Below are 24,127 nucleotides of genomic sequence, written 5' to 3'. Positions count from 1 at the left end.
ACCTTTGTCTCCAAACTAATAAAACATGGACCGAAAATGCATTTCAATGACTCAGGCTGCACTTTTGTGCAGTACGGGAATAAATAATATTTGCATGGTGTCTATGAATGTCATCCTATGACATACATGTCTGAGACGGACGGACAGACGGACGGGCTTTTATGCTCGAACCCTGCCAAAGGTCTTTGCCACACTACATTACTTACAGCCATTTGGATTTATTTAGTTATTTATTTCTTTTTTGTTAAGCATTACATCACATTACAGTACAAATGCTGTGGTTTAATTGTATTTCTTAACAATTCACAATTATTCGTAAAGTATTCGTGATGAAAGTAGAGAGTCTAACTAAGGTTTCTAATGCTGTATTAAATGATTGCTATCTATGCTATCAATAAACACGTTGACAAAGCAACTCTTCTCCTCTCATTCCTCCGGACACAACAATAACCCAGAATGGGAAGATGAAAAGGGTCGTTTTTGGGGCCAAGGCGGAGTAGTTGGTTATGATGTGAAAAGCAAAACAAAGCCACGTGAGCAAGTACACGTTATATCCAGTCAATTGAAAAAAATGTCCGACTTGGGTGGGTGTGTTTGCATGTTGCAATTTGGTGTTTCTTGCACGCGCAAGAGATGCGCCGTTCAACAAGGCGGCAATGATGCAATTTCAGGACAGAATGTGAGTTTGTTCATCCTTGCTTGTACCCATTCTTTACGGCACCGTGGTAATAAAACGTTCATGACTAATTCAGTAAAAGCCAAGCATGCGCTTGCAGCTATTTTTTTTTTTTTTTTTTTGAGGAGCGCAAAAGGGGGTATCATTTGCCATGCAAGCTGAAAGGACAACCGACACCATTTTTTTTGTTTCCTAACTGACATGAGAAAAACGTTTTATAGCATCCAAAATACCCAAAACACACAGGCTGATATTTTTAGTCAAATCTAAAAATGACTTCAAGTGTCCCAAAACTGCCACAAAATGAGCTTGGAACTGGCGAGATTGAGAAAGTCCCGCCCCCTTGTTGGTGACGTCACGCCAGGATACTCCTTCACAAACTGCCTTGCTCCAGAATCAAAACAGAGAACAGGCTTCAGAGAGTTCAGATCCGAAGAAGATGCGTTCCCTTCGTGACGTCACGTCAGGATTCGTCACCAACTCGAAAACGAGACTGAATCGTCAGTTCGAGTCTTCAAATGTAAAATCTAGCTATATGCGCTGGAAACTTTGTAAAATACACTCAGTAGAAGTCATTTGAAGTGATTTGACAAATTATGGACACAACTTGTTGGGAGGCGTCGGTTGTCCTTTAAGTAATTTCTATTGGTGTTTTGCAATTGACTAAAAATATCAGCCTGTGTGTTTTGGCTATTTTTCTGATATCAGTTAGGAAACCAAAAACTGGTGTGGGTTGTCCTTTAAAGGCGAAAAAAAAACCACCTCAAGTTGTTGGTGTGTCGCGCGGAAGTGCATGCGGCTTCCTTCCTTCAGTGTCTCCAAGCTTTGGCAGAAGGCCCGATGCGTCACTCTGCTTTCCCGTGTGGACAAGCGAGGGGGGAAGCGTGGCACATTCGCATGCACTCCGAGTCACCAGAGGCCGAAGCGCCAAGCATTGAACGCTGTCGGCGTGACGACCTGAATAAAAATCCCTCCGTTATTATTTTGGCTGTCCGCAGTCACGGCAAAAAAAATGCCTTGACAATAAACATCATTGATTTCTTAAAGCGCTATTGTTTGCGCTCTCAAGTGTCACTTGTTATTATTTCAAACAACCGGCCCCCTTCTCCAATTGCCACGTACTACGCCCCCCGCTCACCCTCACATCGCACCAAAAGGCAACTTTATCCCACTTAAAGGACAAACGACAACGTTTTCTTTGTTTCCGAACCGACATCAGAAAAAGGTTTGATAGCATCTAAAATACCCAAAACACGCAGGCTGATATTTGTAGTCAAATATAAAAATGACTTCAAGTGTCCCAAAACTGCCACAAAATGAGCTCGGAACTGGGGGGATTCAGAAAGTCCCGCCCCCTTGTTGGTGACGTCACGCCAAAATAATCCTTCCCAAACTGCCTTGCTCCAGAATCAAAACAATGGCTTCAGATCCTTTCTTGTTCCTCATCCAGTTATGAATATGATTCAAATAGTTCTGAAGAGGAAAGCATAAATGTCTGGAATTGATTAAAGGAGTCCATCTGTATCAATTGAAGCCGTCTGAACTCCAATGTAGCGCCCATAAAATGCACAAGATGGCGCACGAGATGGGCTGATTTGTCCGTTGGGAATTTGTGTCAATTTACACCTTCTTTATGCGTGTTACTGCAATTGGCTGTGACAGATTATAATTCAACATCATGTTATTTATGTCATTTTCCTTCTATTTTCGTGTTTTCAGGCGAAAAAAAAGTACCCAAAATGCATTGTGTGTCGCTTTGTCGGTCAGGGGCGTTCCCTCCGTGACGTCACGTCGGCTGTCGTCATCAACTGGAAAACAAGACTTCCTGAATATTCAGCACGAGTCTTCAAAGGTCAAATCTAGCTAGCTCTATGCACTGGAATCTTTGTCAAATGCGCTCAGTAGAAGTCATTTGAAGTGACTTTACAAATGATGGACGCAACTTGTCCGGAGGTGTCGGTTGTCCTTTAAATGTCAGTGTCTTTATTTTGACCACAAGTGACACGAGTCACCTGAAGAAGCTTTCAAATGGCAGCGGGACAGAAAACAAGCAAAAAAGCTCAAGGGAGGGAAGGACGGAGGCTCATTTGCATTTCACATTGTCAACGTTAAACTCTAAAACGCAGAATGCAGACAGCCATTTTTCTTTGAAGTTATAAATCGAAAAATACATTGCTTTTTCTTGTTCTTACATTACATTATTTACTTTTGGAGACGGACTGACGAAGCGAGAGCGTCAGTCCTTTCTGAGCGGCTGTCATGCAATGACTTTGCAGCCTTGACCGTTAGCGTAGTTACATGAACTTGCGTCTTCCTCGGCATTTATATTCGCCGAGTCTCAGTATTACCTTCAGGGCTCGAGCGCCCCGTGGCGGCCATTAGGAAAAAAATGCATACATTGCCCGCATCGTTGCATCAAACGCAGGGTTGAAAGCTTGTGACAAACGTGGCGGTTATAGTCCAGAAATTATGGGAATAGTCGTGTTTGGAATAGCATCTGCCCGGACGCCCGGGCCTTTTTATGACAGTGTGAATGTGGACACACACACACACACACACAATTTGCCCAATTAGCCAAACAAGCATCTCCATCCACGTGGACCGAGAGAAATGTATCCACGTTTTAGTGCTGAATCTGAAATAATTAATTTCATTTACTTTCTTCATCGAGCTAGCCGGCAGACATCTTAAAACTCTGGAGACTTTGCTACGGCGGCATTTTAAACATTACCTTTTAAGATGGGGAGGGTGAGGCAATTTGTGAAGTGATCAGAGAGATGCGTATTTATGTAAACTTGAGTCCGGGGGGGCTGCAGACAACCTGATGGGCTAGTAATTAGTCCATTTTGGAAGAGTCAAACTTTGAGTGAGGTTGAGCAAATAAATAAAAAGTAGTGTGTTGGAGCTTGGTCCTGCTGACACAGCAAACTGACGGGAGATGTTATGTTGTATCACATGTAGCAAAGATGGCTAATCAATATAGCACAGTTCACTTTTCCGATCAGACCATCTGCTGCTTGATTACTGTCATCACTATTAATTAAAAAAAAAAATTAAATTAAATTCCTAACTGACATCAGAAAAACGTTTTATAGCATCAAAAGTAGCCAAAACACGCAGGACGATATTTTCAGCACACAAATTCCTCATCGCTCAGAATCTTTGTTACTAAATACATAAGAAATATGAGTCTTTTGAAAGGCGCTTATAAATGAAATGTATTATTATTATTCTCTTAAATCAATACATAAACTTACGGACAATGTTGTCTTGGAAGTGACAAAAAAGAGCCTACTTCCTAGAGCCTGCTACACGTGCTTCCAAAAGAAACAAACAAAATGGCTATACGTTAACTTCCTGTCTAAAATTCTTGTCTAAAATTGCCTTCAAAATAAGAGCCTTATGAGGTGGCCTTGAAAATAAGAGTAGTTAATCTAACATGAAATACGTACAAGCTCTGCTCCCAAACTCTGGAATTCACTTCTACCCGACATCCGTAATATTGACTCCCTTCCGACTTTCAAATCACACCTCAAAATCCATATTTTTAAAATAATAATAATAATAAACCCTATCATTTCGCAGCGACTTTACAGTCACACAATAAGCCTTTCCTGTGGGTGAGCAGCGGCAACCACACGCTCCAGCGTTCACTTAACCCCGAAGTAACTCAAATAGATAGAAAGCTCACGAAATCGCCATGATGGGGTGAGGTTCAATTTGGATCATTCTTACAACCGATTTGTGAGGCAACATCGGCTTAGTTATGCCGATGAGGTGATACCAGAGTAAATGGGGCAATCAGGCAAGTCGTAGACCCCATACTTAGGCAGGACAATCGAAGTAATCAGTCAGGACAATAGAAGTAATTAGTGTAGCTGCAGGGAGTAGTCCTCTGTTCCCCCCAACCTGAGAGCAGGGACCAATCATAGCAGAGTCTGGCACCGCCACGTCTGGACAGTAGGCATATATATATATATATATATATACAGTAAAGTCTCGTTCTATCGATATTCACGGGAGTCGGAAAAAATATCGATATAACCGGACCATCGATATCCGATATCCGATCCGGCGGCCTGTAAATTTTCTCCTCGCGTTCATAGAAATAGTATCGTCATAAGCAGTACTATCGATATAACGAGACTTTACTGTATATAGGTTCAAAACTACCAGCAAATTTTAGTTCGCTGACGAAGCCTCTTGGATTAGGAGTGAAACGTCCGACCCCTTCAAATTTGTACAGATGACGGCTGAAGAAACCTTCTCATCGATGGACTGAGAGCTTACACGGACGTGAAGAGAAACCTTCTCATCGATCATGTCAAATGAAGTGAATTTGTAGCAGAGAACAATCTTATTGGCTAGTCACCTCAAAGCTGTAGAGCACTTGAAGACCACGTCGGCGTGTTCGTATTAGCAGAAGGAACAATTGCAGATAGGGAAGGTGGAATGCTAATGAGTTCCGGACCACCAACGCCCGCCATGAACAATGCCCTTAGCAGAAGGTCTTCAACAAGTACCATCTGCAGAAGCGGCAGAGCGAGGAGGAGACTTGTCATCTTCAACAATTAAATCACACTTTTTTCGGGGTTTTGGGCGACAGCAGTGGCATCGCTTTCTTTGGGATGCCGATGGCAGAAGACAATGTTGTGGCCCTACAAGGGCGTCTGTCAGTTCCTCTTTGACCCGATGCATGATTCATTTCAGGCGAAGGACAAACAAGAAATTCAGGTGAAACCAGTAGTTGAAATAACGTCTGGCCGGAGGCCCGGGGCGTACAACATTTACGACGGGCGTACCACTTTCGAAACGTCTCGGACCTGGTGGCCGACAACGACAAAACAACCCATTATTTTCAAATCAAACGTTTGCTATCAAGTACACTTTACAGTCACGGTATAGTCCGAAGCACAAAACAGGCTTCTGATTGGCTGCCGTGCCAAGTAGGCAAATTGCCAGACAAACGTTCGTTTAGCAATTGGCAATTGGTTCGTTTTCCGTGGGTGAGCAGCGGCAGCCACACGCGCCAGCGTTCATTTAACCCCGAAGTAACTCAAATAGATAGCAAGCTAGCTAGCGAATAGATAGCTAATACCTGGCGAATAGATAGCTAATACCTAGCGAATAGATAGCTAATAGCAAGGGGCAAATAGCTAGCCATTAGCCAGCCAAAAGACAGCCGTCAGCCAGCGAACAGATAGCCATTAGCCAGCGAACAGATAGCCGTTAGCCAGCGTATAGATAGCTATTAGCTAGCAAATAGATAGCCACTAGCCAGCAAATAGATAGCAATTAACCAGTGAATAGATAATAATAATAACCGGCCACTCCATTCCATCAAGCCATCAATGACCACCACAAAGGCAAATAAAATGACTTTATTATACAGTACAATTTATGTCTTTAATTATCATACCATAGCACATTTAATATACATAGAATAAGATATATTTTGTGTCGTTTTAAGGCTTAGAAAATTATAAAGAAGAAAATGTTGTTTTATGGGGACTTGGGAACAGATTATTGTCATTTTACTGGTTTCCTATGGTAAATTAATTATTAGGATACACACTTTTCACCTTACAAACTCTGCCTGGGAACCAATGAAGTTCTTAGGCCAAGGGTATCACTGTATTGTTAATGGTGAAACCACAGCAGAACAATGACATTAACATTGTTTAAAATAGATAAATAAATGCAATCTGTTCTCAGTTTCAGATAGATAGATAATTGGATAGCTAGATCAATAAAAAGAAGTAATAATAATAATAATAATACATTTAATTTCTAAGCGCCTTTCAAAACTCCAAAAGTCACTCCACAGTACACAGGGCAAGTCCCTTCCTTGGGTGAGCAGCGGCAGCCACACGCATCAGCGTTCCCCCAACCCGAAAGCAAGTCAAACAGATAGAAAGCTAGCCAATAGATAGCTAACAGCTAGACAGCTAGATAGACAGCCAGCCAGCCAGACAGCCATATAGCTAATACATGGCCAACTAGATAACCGGCCAGGGAGCTACATAGCAAATAGCTAGCTCGCGAGATAGCCAGTTAGATAGCCGTATAGCTAGATAAATACATCAAGAAATATTCACACGAAATGCGGATTTCATGCCATTGCCCTCTTGACTTATTCGACTTCTGACAAGACGACTGGATAATGTACCGGTGTTTACCTAGCTGGCTATCTAGCTAGCTACCTGGCTGTTAGCTATCTAAAACTGTCTTGAACTGCTGAGTGCCTCTTCAGATGATATGAATTAAATCATTCTTTATTTTTGTGAAATGTAGAATTTTGGTGCAGGGTAAGCGATATCTTGAACTCATTCGTAATATATTGTCAGAACGTTAGCGTGTCTGGACTTGGCTCACTTTCATGTTGACCACATTTTTTTCCTCGGGAGGGCTCAATACAAAAGCAATAAAGTGGGTTAATTTGGCAGCCTTTCATTATGCTACAAATAAATAGCATTTCCTCATAAATGTCTCTCTGTGTCAGCATTTGGATTCTTTTGTGCACAATTGTCAATTTTACAAGAGCAGATAATACCTCCAAACACACATTTGAACTGCATTGGGTGTCTTGTATTTTAATCTTTGTTATAGCCCTTTTGCTGTTAACATCAACACTTTATTTTACACATCAGAGACTATAAATGTCACTGGAAAAAAGAGCCACCAAAAAAAAATTAAAACTCAGATCTTGTACCTTCTCACTTGGACAGTTATTGATCTCAATCCAATAACACACGACTGTAAAATGTCAGCCATATTTCATCGCAGAAGTAAATTTCACCCTAAAGTTTGTCGGTGGACAACATATCACAGTCTAGCGCGGGTGCTTTTAATTCGTGAGGGTCAATAATTCACAGACTGATGGAGAATAAGAAGTTATCATGTTTAAAAGTTTCATGATGTTATATGCTTAGTCAACATGCGTGACTCGAATGCACAATTGAAGCACAGAGAACCTGGGGTCAATCGGAGGTCAACAGACACAGCAAATTAAACTGTCATTTTCATCTTGGAGATCTGGCCTTGGACAGAATTTAGGACTTGGGAAACTCCTTTATCAAAGAAGCAATTTACGACTTGAAACTCCCTCACAGGAAGAGCTCATTATCCAGGTTATTGGGATGGCGAAGAAAAAAAATCATTGGCACCGCTACCTCTGGACATTGGATTGGATTGGATTGGATTGGATTGGATTTGCCTTTATTAGTCTCGCAATGGAGAAATTTACATACATTAGGGATATATATAGGGTCAGAGTCGCCCGCATAAATTTAGTTCGCTGACGAAGCTATTCGGATGAGGAGAAAAATGTCCGTCACCTTCAAAGAAGTAAAAAAAAAAAAAAAAAACAAGAAAAGAAACCTACAAATGTGACTAATGAATAATTTGGAAGTTATAATACACAATTTCTAGTCGAGAACTCTGTAGTGCCTCTTTGCAATTTTTTTGATGATGATACTAGTGCAGCGTGTTCTACCGGAAACAAATTCCTTGTGGAATCTTTGTCAAATGCACTCAGTAGAAGTCGTGTGAAGTTTTTACAAATTATGGACGCAAACAGCCCGGAGGTGTCGGTTGTCCTTTAATACAGAGGAAGACACCTTTTGAATGAGCATGGAATGAGAAAGGTGGCCATCTTTAAGGACTTGCATCCTCGGATTCTGTTCTGTGAAGGCTAATGCGCTGAGTGCTAGTGAGAGGAAAGGGATGTAAAGACAATCATCTCCCTAAATTGCACCGCCACAGGAATGACGACCATTGCCAGACAAGGGGTCAGAGATCATGAAGGAAAGGATGTCAATGAAAAATAGATCAAGAAAACAGTGCATCATCCCGAGGCAATCTCTCCAGAGTCCTGGCGACATCTTTGTTGTCTGACCTCGGTTGACCCCCTGCCATCTTGAATCAGGATGTTACCAAAAAAAAGTCCAAAACAAAAAGCGGCTTTTGCCATCGGTAGAAGTTTATAAACATTGAAAAATATGAAATATGAGTTCATCAGTGATTTCCTACATCTGGTATAATGTTGCTGTCCATATTTTGAAACCGTAAAAATGATGAGGGGATTTTTTCGTGGACCACTAGACTTTGCTTAACTCCTATAACTTGGCGTCAGAGATATTCGATCAGACACTGCGGACAAAGGCTCCAACACAGGAAGATTGTCTTTTACTGCCGGCAGGGGACGCAGCCCTTCACGACAGACAACCAAATTCTGCAGCCCTCTGCCAAGCTATTTATTGAGTGTATATGCAAATTAAAGTGATACGTGAGTAAAACAGTTTTCTTGATTACGATACCACGCCCCTGGACGTTCTAAGCACCAACAGCTAGAAGCAATAAAACATTGTCTCCATGAACTGATAAATTTGTAACCTGGCTAATGAGCTCTTCCTGTGAGGGAGTTTCAAGTCCTAAATTACTTCTGTGACGAAGGAATTTCCCAAGTCCTCGATTCTGTCCAAGGCCAGATCTCCTAGATGAAGATGAAAAGTTAACAGGTCGTGTCTATTACATTCAGATTGACCGTTGGTTTCTGTGCTTTCATTGTGTACTCGAGTCACACATGTTCACTAAGCATATAACATCAAACTTTTAAATATGATAACTTCTATTCTGTCTAATCGCTATCACTTGGTCTTGGTTATTTGAGTTCAATCAAAATTCAAATGATGTTTATGTCAGAGAACTACTGCAGACTTTGATGAGTCTCGCGGTCCACACAGCGGTGATGTTCCGTTGCCTCACTCCGCGATTGGAGTTCATTGGCAGGTCAGTCCGTAAACTGACAACAAACAGGCGCTTGCTCGGACCGCACGGGCATATCATCGAAAAATTGGTTTGGAGACTTGGGAATACAAATTGAGTGATATCACATATTCTGCAGTCAATTGTGTCGTTATTTCCTCAGGGTGTCTAGGATTAAAAAAAGGGAACCCAAAGGAAGTGGGCATTGAGGATAAAATTAGATTGGAGCTAATTAGCGGCACAGTCGATAGTGAATTGAGTTGATATGCATCCTTTATGACTTAACGAGATATCAGATAAGCGAGGGTAAGAAAATGCAACCACAACATGAGGCGATGGATGCAGGTGATAGTGCGCTAAAGAGCCGACTCGCCGCATTAGCTGAAATGCGGCCGTTGTTGTTGTTGTTGTCGTTTGGCAAAGTTCCCAGATTTAAAATTGAGGAGACACGGAAGAAAGGTTGTCAGTAGCGTCAAGGGTACCATTTGTAATCAAGCCAAAGCACATAAGGGCACAATAAAGGAAGTTGGGGTCATTCTCAATGACATTTTTAATTAAAAAAAAAGACAATATTTTGGACAGCCGCTCTCATTTAGACCTCATATAACTCCAGACCCATATCATTTCGGAATTAACTATCTTTTTATAAAATAATAGAGTTTAAGGTTTCTTATGCTGCATTTAATGTTTATGTACAGTGATACCTTGGCTTACAAACTTAATTGGTTCCCAGACAGTGTGTAAGGCGGAAAATGTGTATCCCAAAAATTAATTTACCAAAGGAAACTATTCAAATGAGAATAATCCGTTCCCAGGTCCCCATAAAACATCATTTTCAACTAAATAAGCCTTAAAACTACACAAAATAGACCTTATTTTATGTATAATAAATGTGATATGCTATTATAATTAAATAAATAAACTGTACAGTATAATAAAGCTGGAATGGATGGAATGGATAGCTTTTTGCATAAAGTGTCACAAGGAGCTCCGGGTTGTACATCCTGGAAGTTATTGCAACTTTAATAAGAGGAAAAAAGTTCATACCACAAAAGGTAAAACGATATTTTAACCAATTTCACCAGCGCTGTATCATCGGGGTCGCGGATACATGCACGTGCTGATCGGCTAACAGCGAACCAAGCATAAAACCGCAACCAAACAACAAAGTGTTCTCTGAGGAATGACCCGAACATTTTTTGGACAAATTGATTAATCGGTTTCAACTTAATTCTTGCTTCTTTTCTTTTGGACACAATATAATATTTTGAAACCCTCAAGAATTGTTGTTTGAGTAATGTCAATCTGTTAAATTAAGAGTGGGGCGGGGTTGCCAAAACTCGTCTCTCCATGCAGATTGGCGGACGAACAGAAAGCTGTTTCCTTTCCACACTTTTCTCCTTTGCGCAGTTGTGTAAAGGAGATAGAAAGGTGACTTTCCGTCTCTGCTTACTATTTCATTTCATGTAAAGGGACTGCCATAATTAACTCAAAAATATGATGTTATTGTCTGGCCATGCGAGCCTTCAAAGCACTGTCCAATTACATATTTTTGTCTGGACTCATGCATTCTCTCTACCCCTCTATCATGTTGCTGTGGGATTATTGGCATCGCTGTCTGTCAGAAGCAATCTGTGACCAGCTAAACTCGGTTTTTCTGCTTGGTTAATCTGATGGCACCTTTGATGGAGATCCAATTATATTTCTCCTTCAAAGAATATGTGGCGGCTGGAGCAGAACTATGATGTGAGGTATGTGTGGGTGGAGGAAGTTTGTCTTTGCTAGGTAGGACAAAATCTTCCAACTTTACATTTAATCATACCATCAATATGACAATGTTTCACCAGTCTGTCCAGAGGAGGGGAATGTACAGTGATACCTCGGTTTACGAAACCCTCGGCTTACGAACTTTTCGGTTTACGAACGTTACATTTATGACAATTTTACCTTGGCATGCAAACTATTTTTCGGGATACACACGGAGCTGCCACGAGTGATGTGTCGTTTGTGAACGAGCCCGTTCTCCCAAAAACAAAATGGCAGCCGACTTTTTTTGTCCTCTATTCCCCGCCCCCAGTGTTCGGTTAAAGCCACGTGATTGGTCAAGAACCCAGCAGTGAGGGGAGGTAGTTTACACTTAAAGAGAGAGACAGACGACAGAAAGAGTGACAAAATGGATAGAAAACAGTGAAATTCGGACTTGTTTCAACTTTGATAGTTCAAAGACAGAGCGTAGACTGCAAGATTAAAATTCCCATAAAACAGGGTCCACAAATAACCCGCACGAGCCATCAGTTATTCAATTAAAAATGAAAAGACAAGCAAGGGAACCAGCTATTAATGAAGTTTCTCGTGTGTCTGCTTGCATCGGCAATCTCACAACTTCCAAGATGTACAACCCAGAGCTCCTTGAGACACTTTATGCAAAAAGCTATCCATTCCATCAAGCCATCAATGCCCATCACAAAGGTAAATGCACTGAATTTATTATAGCGTATAGTTTATTTCTTTAATTATAATACCATACCACATTTATTATACATAAAATAAGATATATTTTGTGTAGTTTTAAGGCTTTTATGGGGACCAGGGAACTGATTATTCTCATTTCAGTGGTTTCCTATGGGAAATGAATTTTTGGGATACACACTTTTCGCCTTACACACTCTGCCTGGGAACCAATTAAATGTGTAAGCTAAAATATAACTGTATTCTCATTTCCCTGGAAATTTACTTGGTAGAAGTATCATCTCTATCGCCCCAATCCAACCCCCACTGGTTTTAGCTATCCATGAATTTGTTGTGTGCAAGTAGTAAAATATTGATATGGTTTGACTGTCATAATGGTCGTAAACTTCAAAGTGACCCAGGACAAAAAAGAATTTGAAACCTCTGGCGTAAAGCTTCTTTCTGGCATGTTGAACGCGACGCATACACTTGCGCCGTAGGCGACTTTTGCAAGAGTGGAGTAGCCTGTAATTAGAATGTGTCCCCTGCCCTAATAATTTTGCTATGAGCAGCCAGTGGTGCATGTTTGACACTTTATTAAGCAGTTGAGTTGTGTGTGTGTGTGTGTGTGTGTGTGTGTGTGTGTGTGTGTGTGTGTGTGTGTGTGTGTGTGTGTGTGTGTGTGTGTGTGTGTGTGTGTGTGTGTGTGTGTGTGTGTCCTACTTTTACCGACATGCTGTGAGGGTTGACAAACACAACACTGGGAACAAACGGGTGGTGAAAATCAGAGAGAAAGAAAGCTCAAAGAAAGCTCGATGATGCTTGATGCATATTGACTTCATCTTGAGGAACATGTGTCACATACAAAGTGTCAAGATCAGGCTCTAAAGCAATGGTGTCAAACATAAGGCCCGCGGGTCAGAACTGCACCATTTAAAAGTGGAGAAAAGGCACAAACGACATGGAATTCATATTTTAATGACGTGCAGTTCAAGGATTGGCCACTAGGGTGGTGATGTTTTGATCAACGTAGAAAAAAACAGCGGTGTTTCTTTTAACCGCGTGATAGAGAGAGAGACAACCAATTAATATCTATGTTTCATTGCTTATAGCTATTGGTGCTTATAACGTCCAGGGGTGTGGTATTGGAATCAAGAAAATTATTTTTGGCGGGTCTGAGGAAACAGCAGTCAACTTTCACCCAGATCTGAGAAGTCACTGAAGCAGTAGTAAAAGCCAGCTATCTAATTGCTAGCGAAATAGCATTAGCATCAAAGCCGTATTCCCACGGTGACTTTGTTAAACGATGCATGTTGAAGGCAGCTGAACTCGTATGTCCAGACAAGCGACACGCTTTTGCTAATATTAGCCTGACGAGGAATACCATCGCAGAATACACCAAAACTCATGAAAGACATGATACATTTTGCTTATTTATAGCATGTATGCTATCATTTGAACGGTCCGGCCAACTACCAAGGCCATATGAGGCCCACTATGTCAAATGAGTTTGACACCCCCGCTGGAAAGAATGGAGCTGCTAAAGCTCCAAAGGTGCTGACTTGCCTACCAGTGTGTTTATACCCTCTCATCCACAATTTTATGGGGGTGAGTGGGGGAGGCGGGAGGGTTTTTGGGGTGAAAAATCCTCTTAGGATTCCAAAGTCTTACAGAAACGTTTCCCATTTTTATTGTGCTATGATGGGCATCACATATAACACACTGCTAGCAAAAACGTTTTTGTCCCATGCCGTCGAGGTTCCGTGCATCTACTTTGGAAAATGAGATGTATATGCACGACCTTATAATGCTCGGGAAGGACGGAAGACGGAAGCAGGCTTCTGATTGGCTGCCCTGTCGAGTATGCAAATTGCCAAAACGAACCGAAATTCAGACATTTCCAAACCGAATGAAGATTTGGAAATTGGAATAATTTATTCTAATTTTGAAATCGTCGTTCAAAAGTTTGCTTTAATAAATAAAGCAAACACTCGTTCAAACACTGTTCTTAGCCACTTTGATGCAGTTTTGTAAATCTGTTTTTTTTAGTTCAATGCCTTAAACGATGGCACGGTGGATTGCAATCACACCGAAGACTTGCGTAACACTAAAGCTGCCCGTTGATGGCTCCTCGGTGTTCACTCAACATTTTGTAATTGCACCAAAGCTGACTCTTCATTTATTCTCACTCAATAATAAGGAGTGTAATTAATCTCAAAGGCAGACTCAGCAAGGTTTACTTGCAAAAATGAAAAATGATGATATTTTTTAACAGTGTGTCACGCCGGGAGGAAACACGTGTCACAATTATTTGAACTTATGACCTTCCAGGCAATACTATTCCACTCCAGTCTAGTTGTTGCCTACAAGGAATATTACAAAGTGCATGCGTGCACGTGTGACTACTACTACGACTTGTGTATGTAATGTGTTAATAATAATATAATAATCATAATAACAATTAATTATTATTATTATTATTATTATAATACAAGGTGTGTGGTATCACACAATATATTATCATTTTTATACACCCATCCACTATCTGAATCACACATTATTATGATGATGATGATGGTTATTATTATTATTGTAATAATAATAACTATTATTATTATGATTGTTGTAATAATTATTGTAATCATATTTGTAATGATATTTGTAATAATAATTATTGCAATAATAATAATAATATGTGATTCAGATAATGGAAGGGTGTATAACAATGATAATAATATACTGTGTGATACCACACACCCTGAATTCAATGAACTGCCTGAAAATAGACATTTCTTTCTATAGCTAATGCCCTAGCTCGACAGTAGAAATTGTTAAATTCATTATTCCTTCAACACATTGATGCCAAACTTCCCATTCCAAAAAAAAAGCCGCAACGTTCAATGCATGATGCGAAATATACAATAACAGGCAAAATCTGCATCTGTGGGACAAAGTTAACATGCAAAGAAAACCAAGTGCTGCTGTAAACAATGTTCTTGCAATGCGTGGACTCCATTACTGAAAGTGTTAAATGAGAGGAAATGGAGCATTGCGGCCATTTGTCACAAGGCCATTGAAACATGGACAAGACATGCACTCACAGCTCTCACGAGATGAAGGACAGAGTGGCGAAATCAAGATCAGGATGCTGGCATTAGATTTGCTCTGAAAGTCGCAGTGTAAACAACGCGTTTGGCAGCAATTTCCTGTTTGCTTGTGTGATAGATGGTCGACTTTGGAAAGGGCATATATGCCACATCATTGATCCTTCTCAGGCTAACTTATGCACTACAGTGATACCTTGGCTTACAAACTTAATCGGTTCGCAGACAGAGTGTATAAGGCGAAAAGTGTGTATCCCAAAAAAATACTCTCCCATAGGAAACCATTAAAATGAGAATAATCCGTTCCCAGGTCCCCATAAAACATCATTTTTAGCATCTTAACCGCCAAAATCTTGGGTTTCTACTTTCTACTTTCTAATTTTCTAAGCCTTAAAACTACACAAAACATACATTATATTATGACAAAACTGTGACTGTGACTGTAAAGTGACCTTGAAAGGCGCTTAGAAATGAAATGTATTATTATTATTATTATTATTATTATTAAACATTTCATAAAATATGACTAAGTTGTCTCAATTGGAGTATCTGTGAAATATACTGACGTCTCCAGTCTAATTGCTAGCAGGATAATAATAATAATAATTGAATTTATAAGCGCCTTTCAAAACTCTCAAGATCCCTTTACAGTCACAGGACAAGTTTTTCTATGGGTGAGCAGTGGCAGCCACACGTGCCAGCGTTCACTCAACCTGGAAATAAATAGAAAGCTAGCTAGCCAGCTAGTGGATAGCTAATAGATAGCCAACAGATAGCTCGCTCAACAGCAAGCCACCTAGATAGCGATAGATAGTTAGTAGGTAGCTAATAACGATCATTTCCCGCAAGTGGTGATGCTATTAAACGGACGCTTTACATCAGCGTCACCACTTGAGTGAGTCGCAGGTTTCCCTCCATCTGTGCGTTCGTTCGTGCGTCGTCCTATTTTGATTCTCTTCATTGCGCCCAATCATAAGACGCATTTATTAATGTCAACGAGTATTTAATAGATATGTGCTCCACATTCATCCATTATTCAGGGTTCCACGCTAGTGCTAATACTTTGGCCGTCACATTACACAGGATGGGATGAATATGAGAAGACGGTCACATCATTAATAATATTTTCAAGGATGATTATTTGATGGTTTCAGCTGTTTTAATTAATACCCATCACTGATTTGTTCATAAGCTTATCTTTTGATTAAATGACATGCAAGCCTACATGTAATAATAATAATACATTTTATTTTAAGTGCCTTTCAAAGCCCTCAAGGAGACTTTACAGTTACAGACAAGCATAGGTACCATCATCAATAAAATACAATTACATATAATATGATTCAAATAGTTCTGAAGAGGAAAGCATACATGTTTGACATCAATTAAAGAAATCCTTCCGTATCAATTGGAGCCATCTGGACTTCAATGTAACGGCCAGAAAATGCACAAGATGGCGCACAAGCTCCGTTGGAAATGGGCTGATCTGTCCGCTGGGAATTTGTGTCAACTTACACCTTCTTTATGCGTGTTAGCGCAATTGGCGGCGAAACGATTCACGAAACGATGGCCTTATTGATGTAGTTTTCCTTCTAATTCCGCCATCAAAATGGTGTTTTCAGATGAAAAAAAGTACCCAAAATGCATTGTGTGTCGCTTTCTCAGTCAGGGGCCTCCGTCACTTAAGGCATCGTCATCAACTCGAAAAAGGGCCTTCCTGAATATTCAGCGGCAGTCTTAAAAGGTAAAATATTTGTCCAATCCGCTCAGGAGAAGTCATTTGACAAATGATGGACGCAACTCGTGTGGGTTGTCCTTTAATTTGTACTAAGGTCGGTGCGCACCGAGCCTCTTGGTTTTCTCCAGCAGGTAAATTATTTACTCTTGGGAGAAAAAGAAGATTGTGGAAGACCTCTCACTCGCTTGCCACATCGCCACGCATAGCAATGTACCCGAATCGATGGCATCTTTTAATTGCAGATGGACGGAGCACTTGATATGCAGCCAGATCTGCCGCGCCTTTAGCCCTCGTCCCGGGCTGATGCTATGATTGGAGCTAATACATGTGTTTGTTGACATTGAGAAGCCACCAGAAGCACTTGCCTTGGTTTCTGTGTAAGCTTTCAAGTCGTACAGGAGTGGTCCATCGATGAAAAGGTTTCTTCAGCCGTCAGCTGGACAAATTTGAAGGTGTCGGACGTTTCGCTCTTCATCCAATAAGCTTCGTCAGCAAACTTTTTTTTTGCTGGTAGCTCTGGCCCTATATATATCCCTAGTTTTTATAGCGCTTTAACAACAGCTAAATCTGGAACAAAGCGATAACATGGAAAAAAAGGGAAACACGCATTAACTCATTCACTGCCAGAAAATGTGCAAACATGCGTTCGCACCATTGCCAGGGTTTTTGTCATTGTCAGTGAATGACGGAGAATGAGAAGTTATCATATTTAAAAGGTTCATATGCTTAGTCATAGTCAAAATGTGTGACTGGAATACACAATTGAAGCGCAGACAACCTGGGGTCAATCTGAGGTCAACAGACACAGCAAGTTAAACTGTCATCTTCATCTAGGAGATCTGGCCTTGGACAGAATTTACGACTTGGGAAACTCCTTTATCACCGAAGCAATTTACGACTTGAAACTCCTTCACAGGAAGAGCTCATTAGCCAGGTTACAAATTTATCAGTTCATTGGATTTGATTTGCCTTCATTCGCATGTCTTGCATGGAAAAGACAATGTTTTATTTGCCTACAGCTGTGCGTGCTTAGACACCAGAGGTGTGTGTTCTAATCAAGAAAAACTATGTTTTACTAATGTATCACTTTAATTTGCATATACTCTCAATAAATAGCTTGGCAGAGGGCTGCAGAATTCGGCGTCTGTCATGAATGGCTACGTCCCCTGCCGGCAGTAAAAGACAATCTTCCGATGTCCGATCGAACATATCGTTTTTCTGATGTCAGTTAGGAAACCAAAAAATGGTGTCGGTTGTCCTTTAATCATACGCCGTGCACTAATATTGATTAACCATTACTGGAAAACTATTTCAAGGAAACCTTTGCTAGAATCCTGCACGCAAGGCACGCAGTAGCACCAATAGACGACCTTGGACTTGTTTAGTGGTATGAAAACACTGCATCACGTCCTGCCTCAGAGCTTTGCAAAGAACTAATAAATCACTGGGAAAGGCCCGGAAGGTTCCCTTGATGATGCTCTGGAGACAACATAAGGGATTCATGGGAGAACATAAAGTGTGGAGACAAGGAAGACGGCTCACAGGTGTGCCGTAACGGTTTGCTAACTCAGCAAATGAAAAGTCAAGGTTTTCTGTGGATTTTGGGATTGCGGTCTATACTCACATTTCCAAGCACAAAGAAGACAATATACATCACATCTTTGGATTTTCAAGCTTTAATGGCAATTCGCTCTCTCTCTCTCTCTCTCTCTATTTCATTCTCTCTCGCTCTCTCTAAATTTCATATTCTCTCTCTCTCTCTCTCTCGATTTCTAGCTAGCTAACCTGAGCTATTTTAGTTATTCATGGTTGAACGGGTTCACCGTTGCTCGCTACCTCGCTAGCTAGCTATTTGCTATCTATTAGCTGGTTGACTAGATAGCAAGCTAGTTATCCATTAGCTAGCTAGCTAGCTAACTTGATCTATTTGAGTTATTCCCGGTTGATTGAATTCCGGCGTGTTTCGCTGCCGCTGCTGTGACTGGAAAACGACCTTGAGAGCTTTGAAAGGCGCTGATAAATGAAATGTATTATTATTATTAATATTGTGTATTATGATTATTCTTATTATTAATATTATTATTTACTAAGTGTTTTGTCAACCCACAATGTCTGAAGAAGGAGAAGAAGTGGATTTGGTTGCACATTTACTGTTAAAGCCATTTTCAAGTCGGACAAAAAATGGACATCATTAAGAAAGGTCAATCAGTTATTTCCTGGCTAATGCTACCCTATTAGCTATCTATTCACTATCTATTCAGTAGCTAATGGCTATCTATTCGATATCTAATGGCTATCTATTCGCTAGGTGTTAGCTATTACTGAAGGCCTTGCGATGAAATCTATGGCCAGCTACTGGAATTAACACGTATGTTTTTCACCATGAGGCCATTGTGACACATTGTGCATCTTCTCCAAACTTCTTAGCCTCAAAGTTTGAACGTTGTCATAATCACGCATTCTCTCTGAAAACTTTCAAGTGACTATTTGGCGCGCTCTAATTGTGCCCCCCTTGAAGGATTTCGTTTCCGAGTGCGATGAGATAAATCCAAGCAGGCAGCAGAATATCAATGTGGCTGCCGCTTTTGTTCTCTCACTTTTTAATGTGAGACTCTCCTGAGAGCGACGTGGTGTCCTCTTTGTGGCGGCTGTACCAAGTACTACTACCCCCCCGCGCCCCAACTTCACTTCAAAGGGGTTGGAAAAATGATTTATTGAAAAACTCAGCGAGCGGAAGGCGAGAGGATGTACCTGCAAATAGCCTCGCTAAGCAGCCTTTTTGCTTTGTTTCTTAACATTTATTTATTTGGACCGCAAGGAAATCAGCCAAGCGTGCCTGCAAGAATTGGAATTAAATTTAAAGGACAACCGACACCATTTTTTTTGTTTCCTAACTGACGTCAGAAAAACGTTTTATAGCATCTGAAATACGCAGATTGATATTTTTAGTCAAATGTCAACAACACACGTCTTATCTGGCTATCTAGCTAGCTAGCTAGCTACCGAGCGCACGTGGCTGCCGCTGATCAACCTAGCTATCTGGATATCTAGCTAGCTAATTGCTAACTAGTTAGCTACCGAGCTAGCTATCTATTTGCTATTTATTATCTGTCTAACTGGCTATGTATGAGCTGTCCAACTAGCTGGCTAGATATCTAGCTGGCTAGCTATTAGCGATATATTAGCTAGCTTTCTATGTATTTGAGTTACTTCCGGGTTGAGTGAACGCTGGCGCGTGTGGCTGCCGCTGCTCACCCACAGAAAAACTGATCCTGTGACTGTAAAGTGACCTTGAGAGTTTTGAAAGGTGCTTAGAAATGAAATGTATGATGATTCTGATTATGATTAGCAAAGCTGCTGTGTGACCTCAGAGGAAGTGGCTGACTTCAACACATTGCTAAGGTCTCCCTGGGTAAACATTGATTGTGCTGAACTTGACAGCGCCAGGTCCGCTTCATCCACGGCAATACGGTGACATAGCGGTCGACTGCCATTAACCCCTGTCTTGAAACACAGCCAGCTGTGAGCGGTGGCAGCAACAGATGCGGGGCTACTTTGCATTCTTCACTCTGTTAGGATGACACAGAGTTGAAGGTAGCTTGAGCGTGATGAATGTTATTTGCCCATACAGTTTGTCCCGAACTGTATAATGAGCTTGTCGAAAACGTTTGCCTTCTACTCCTTGTTGAGGATTCAAGTGGACGTCTCCGCACGACATTAAAACTGCTATGAAAGAAAGACACTCTTGTGATGCTCATCAATGTTTTTTTTAGTCTTTTCAGGTCACCTGCCAACGATACACTAACATTCAACAGTAATAGACAGTATTTTTGGATGCATCTTATCGTCACACATATCATCAGTTCAAGTAAGATTTGACAAAGTGAATGTCTCATATCTTAAGAGAGAGAGGAGACTTTAACGTGACCTTCAGAGTTTTGAAAGGCGCTTAGAAATGACATTTCTTCTTCTTCTTCTTTTTCTCCATTTGTTCTTCGTTTCTTCTTCTTCTTATTATTATTATTATTATTGTCCTTTAAATTTGTGGAACTTGTCAAATAAAATGATATTGCTTCTTCTCCAGCAGTATTATGCAATGCCATGTAATAACAAGTTGAATGTTGTAAATGCTTGACTAGTGTGTGTCGTCTATTGAACGGCAGGAAGTGGACAACATGATGAAACGCTGTGAAATGTGTGTACCCCACGGATTGGATTGCAAAGGCCACGTTTTCACCTGCTTGAAAAATATCACAGCAGACGAGCTGACATGGAAATAAGATCTGATAGATTTCAACAATGCCTCACCAACGAGCTGCGTAAGACCATCCCATAATGAAAGGGCAGGTCAAATAATTGGTGCTTGCGGGGGGGACGGGGGGGGGGATGTCTCATTTCCTGTCTTTGGGAAGCAACAAAGCTTTGGGGATAGATAGCTTGCCTTTGCAAACAGGTGGCTGTCAGACGGCGTTTCAGTCCGGGACTAACCAGTGGATGAACATTTTTGGGAGAATTTGAACATACAGAATAGATTGGATTGCAACATTCCTTCAAAACCCGCTGACAAAATTCATCTACAGTGATACCTTGGCTTACGAACTTAATTGGTTCCCAGACAGAGTGTGTAAGGTGAAAAGTGTCTCTCCCAAAAAATAATATCCCATCGTAAACCATTAAAATGAGAATAATCCGTTCCTAGGTCCCATAAAACATAATTTTCTACTTTCTAATTTTATAAGCCTTAAAACTAACTAAGGCAGCAGTGAGGGGAGGTGGTTTAAACCTTAAAGAGACAAGCAAACAACAGAGAGAGATTGTGAAAATTGATAGAAAACAGTGAAATTTGGACTCGTTTCAACTTTGTTCAAAGGCAGAGTGTAGACTACAAGGTTAAAATATCCCATCAATTAGGCTCCACAAATAACCCGCACAAGCCATCTGTACACTTGATGCAAAAGCTATCAACGCAGCTAAACAGAACACAATTGATGAGGAACTAGGTAAAATGATGGCAGAGAAAGCGCCTACAAGGGATCATTCCTCAAGATGGTGGAAGAAGAAGGCTACGTTCCTCATCAAGTGTTGATGAAAGCGGCCACTCCATTCCATCAAGCCATCAACGACCATCACAAAGGTCAATAAAATGGCTTTTATTATACAGTACAGTCTATTTCTTTAATTATAATACCATAGCACATTTATTGTACATAAAATAATGCATATTTTGTGTAGTTTTAAGGCTTACAAAATTAGAAAGTAGAAATTTATGTTTTATGGGGACCTGGGAACGGATTATTCACATTTTAATGGTTTCCTATAAGACATTACTTTTTGGGATACACACTTTTGGCCTTACACGCTCTGTCTGGGAAGCAATTAAGTTTGTAAGCCAAGGTATCACTGTTGAGGGAGGTACTTCCTTGTGCTCCATGTAACTAGCGTTGGATGGTGTTATGAGATTCTGCTTGACCATCAAAGGTTTTGCCACACAGAACTTGGATCAATAACTAAACAAAACACCTTTCATAGTTCAGCACACTAGCGCAAATGAACTAGTTTGACATCTGCAGGGTTGAAATCAATATTTTCGTATTTCTTTCGAAACAGGCAAGATGTCATATTTTTTGCAATCACATCTTTGGTGTCGCTCACACACACAAAAAATTTACACGTTGTCAGGAAAACACCTCAAATAAATCATAAATTGTGTGTGTGTGTGTGTGTGTTCCAATAAAGGTTTCAACTGGATAATAGCGTCAACACAGGGTAAAGCAAAGCTACTTAGTTGAGTTGGTTTCACAGGCTCATTATACGAGGAGGGCAAATCAATGCAGAGATCAAATGGTTCTGCTGCTAAAGTGGAGCGAGTGTTTGGAGCTGCATGACTGAGCGAAGAAGGTCCAAGATGAGTGGATTCTCCGCTCAAAGCGCACTTTGTCTTCCACGAGGTTATGATCCCTCCGCTCTGCCTCTTAATGGGTGCCATGATAGCATTTGAGGACAAACGTGAAAATGGATTCCTCTTTGTGTCATTTAAAAAACAAAACAATAGTTGTAAATCCATTCATACCACCTGGATCATCGCAAAAGCCGCCTATTTAAAATGGCATTTTCCATTTCTATTTCTATTTATATTTTATTTATTGTATTATTATTATTTGTGATTGTATTTTATTTATTGCAGTACCTATGCTTCTCTGTGACTGTAAAGTGTTCTTGAGAGCTTTGAAAGGCGCTTAAAATGTAATATATTATTGTTATACGATGTAAAACACAGAACACAGATGATTCCGCATTTTACATACAAGTCATTTTGTTTGGGGTGTCATGTTTTTTGTTGTTGTTTTTGACTTCTCAAGATGGCGCCGCATGAGTGGCTGCCTTTACAAGAGTTCCTGTATTTTGTTTTTTCAGAGCAAACAAAGTACCCAAAATGCATTGTGTGTCGCTTTCTCAGTCAGGGGCGTTCCCTCCGTGACGTCACGTCAGGCATCGTCATCAACTCGAAAACAAGACTTCCTGAATATTCAGCGCCAGTCTTAAAAGGTAAAATCTAGCTCTATGCGCTGGAATCTTTGTCAAATGGGCTCAGTAGAAGTCATTTGAAGTGATTTGACAAATTATGGACGCAACTTGTCCGGAGGTGTCGCTTGTCCTATAATTCGGGAAATAGTCTGGATCAAGCGCCCCTCGAATGAGTACAAGAGAATCAAAAATAGCTGGATTGGTAACAAAGTGAAATGACTTTTTCGACCATGTTGTCCGAAAGACATCCGCTGTATGTGGCGTCGTAGCTCACCTTTATTTTCGGTTTGTCAGCCATTGTTCCGCAGAGACTGTGTTTAAGTAGCGAACTAAAGGAACCGTAAAGCATCAAACGCATATTTCACAGTAATGACCCACCTGCTCAGTGTTTCCTTGAGCAAAAGTGTTTTCATTGCCTTGCTCACATCGGCATCAGTCGCTTTGATGGAGAGCGCAATGGCTGCTTCCCCGCGTCCGCTCTGCATGTCACAGCCTGCCTGCTGGCTGCCTTTGCGCGGGCATATTTGCTGAGTGAAAAGCTGAGGCCAAATCAACGGTTTTACTTTGAGACACTGCTGCGGGGTTGTGGTTGTTCAACCCAACTCATTACAGCGATAGCTTGGCTTACGAACTTAATCGCTTCCCAGACAGAGTGCGTAAGGCAAAAAGTGTGTCTCCCAAAAAATTATTTCCCATAGGAAAGCATTAAAATGAGAATAATCCGTTCCCAGGTCCCCATGAAAGATAGTTTTCTACTACTATACTATCCAAGAAGCATCTTGGATGAGAAGCGAAACGTCCGACACCTTCAAAGAAATACAGATGACGGCTGAAGAAACCTTTTCACCGATGCTTATAAGATTGTACGGA

Source organism: Hippocampus bargibanti, linkage group LG01 (assembly GCF_051943395.1).
Source record: "Hippocampus bargibanti isolate YZ-2025 linkage group LG01, ASM5194339v1, whole genome shotgun sequence".
Lineage (NCBI taxonomy): Eukaryota > Metazoa > Chordata > Actinopteri > Syngnathiformes > Syngnathidae > Hippocampus > Hippocampus bargibanti.
The sequence above is the reverse complement of the archived record's forward strand: the minus strand, read 5'-3'. Positions refer to the sequence as shown.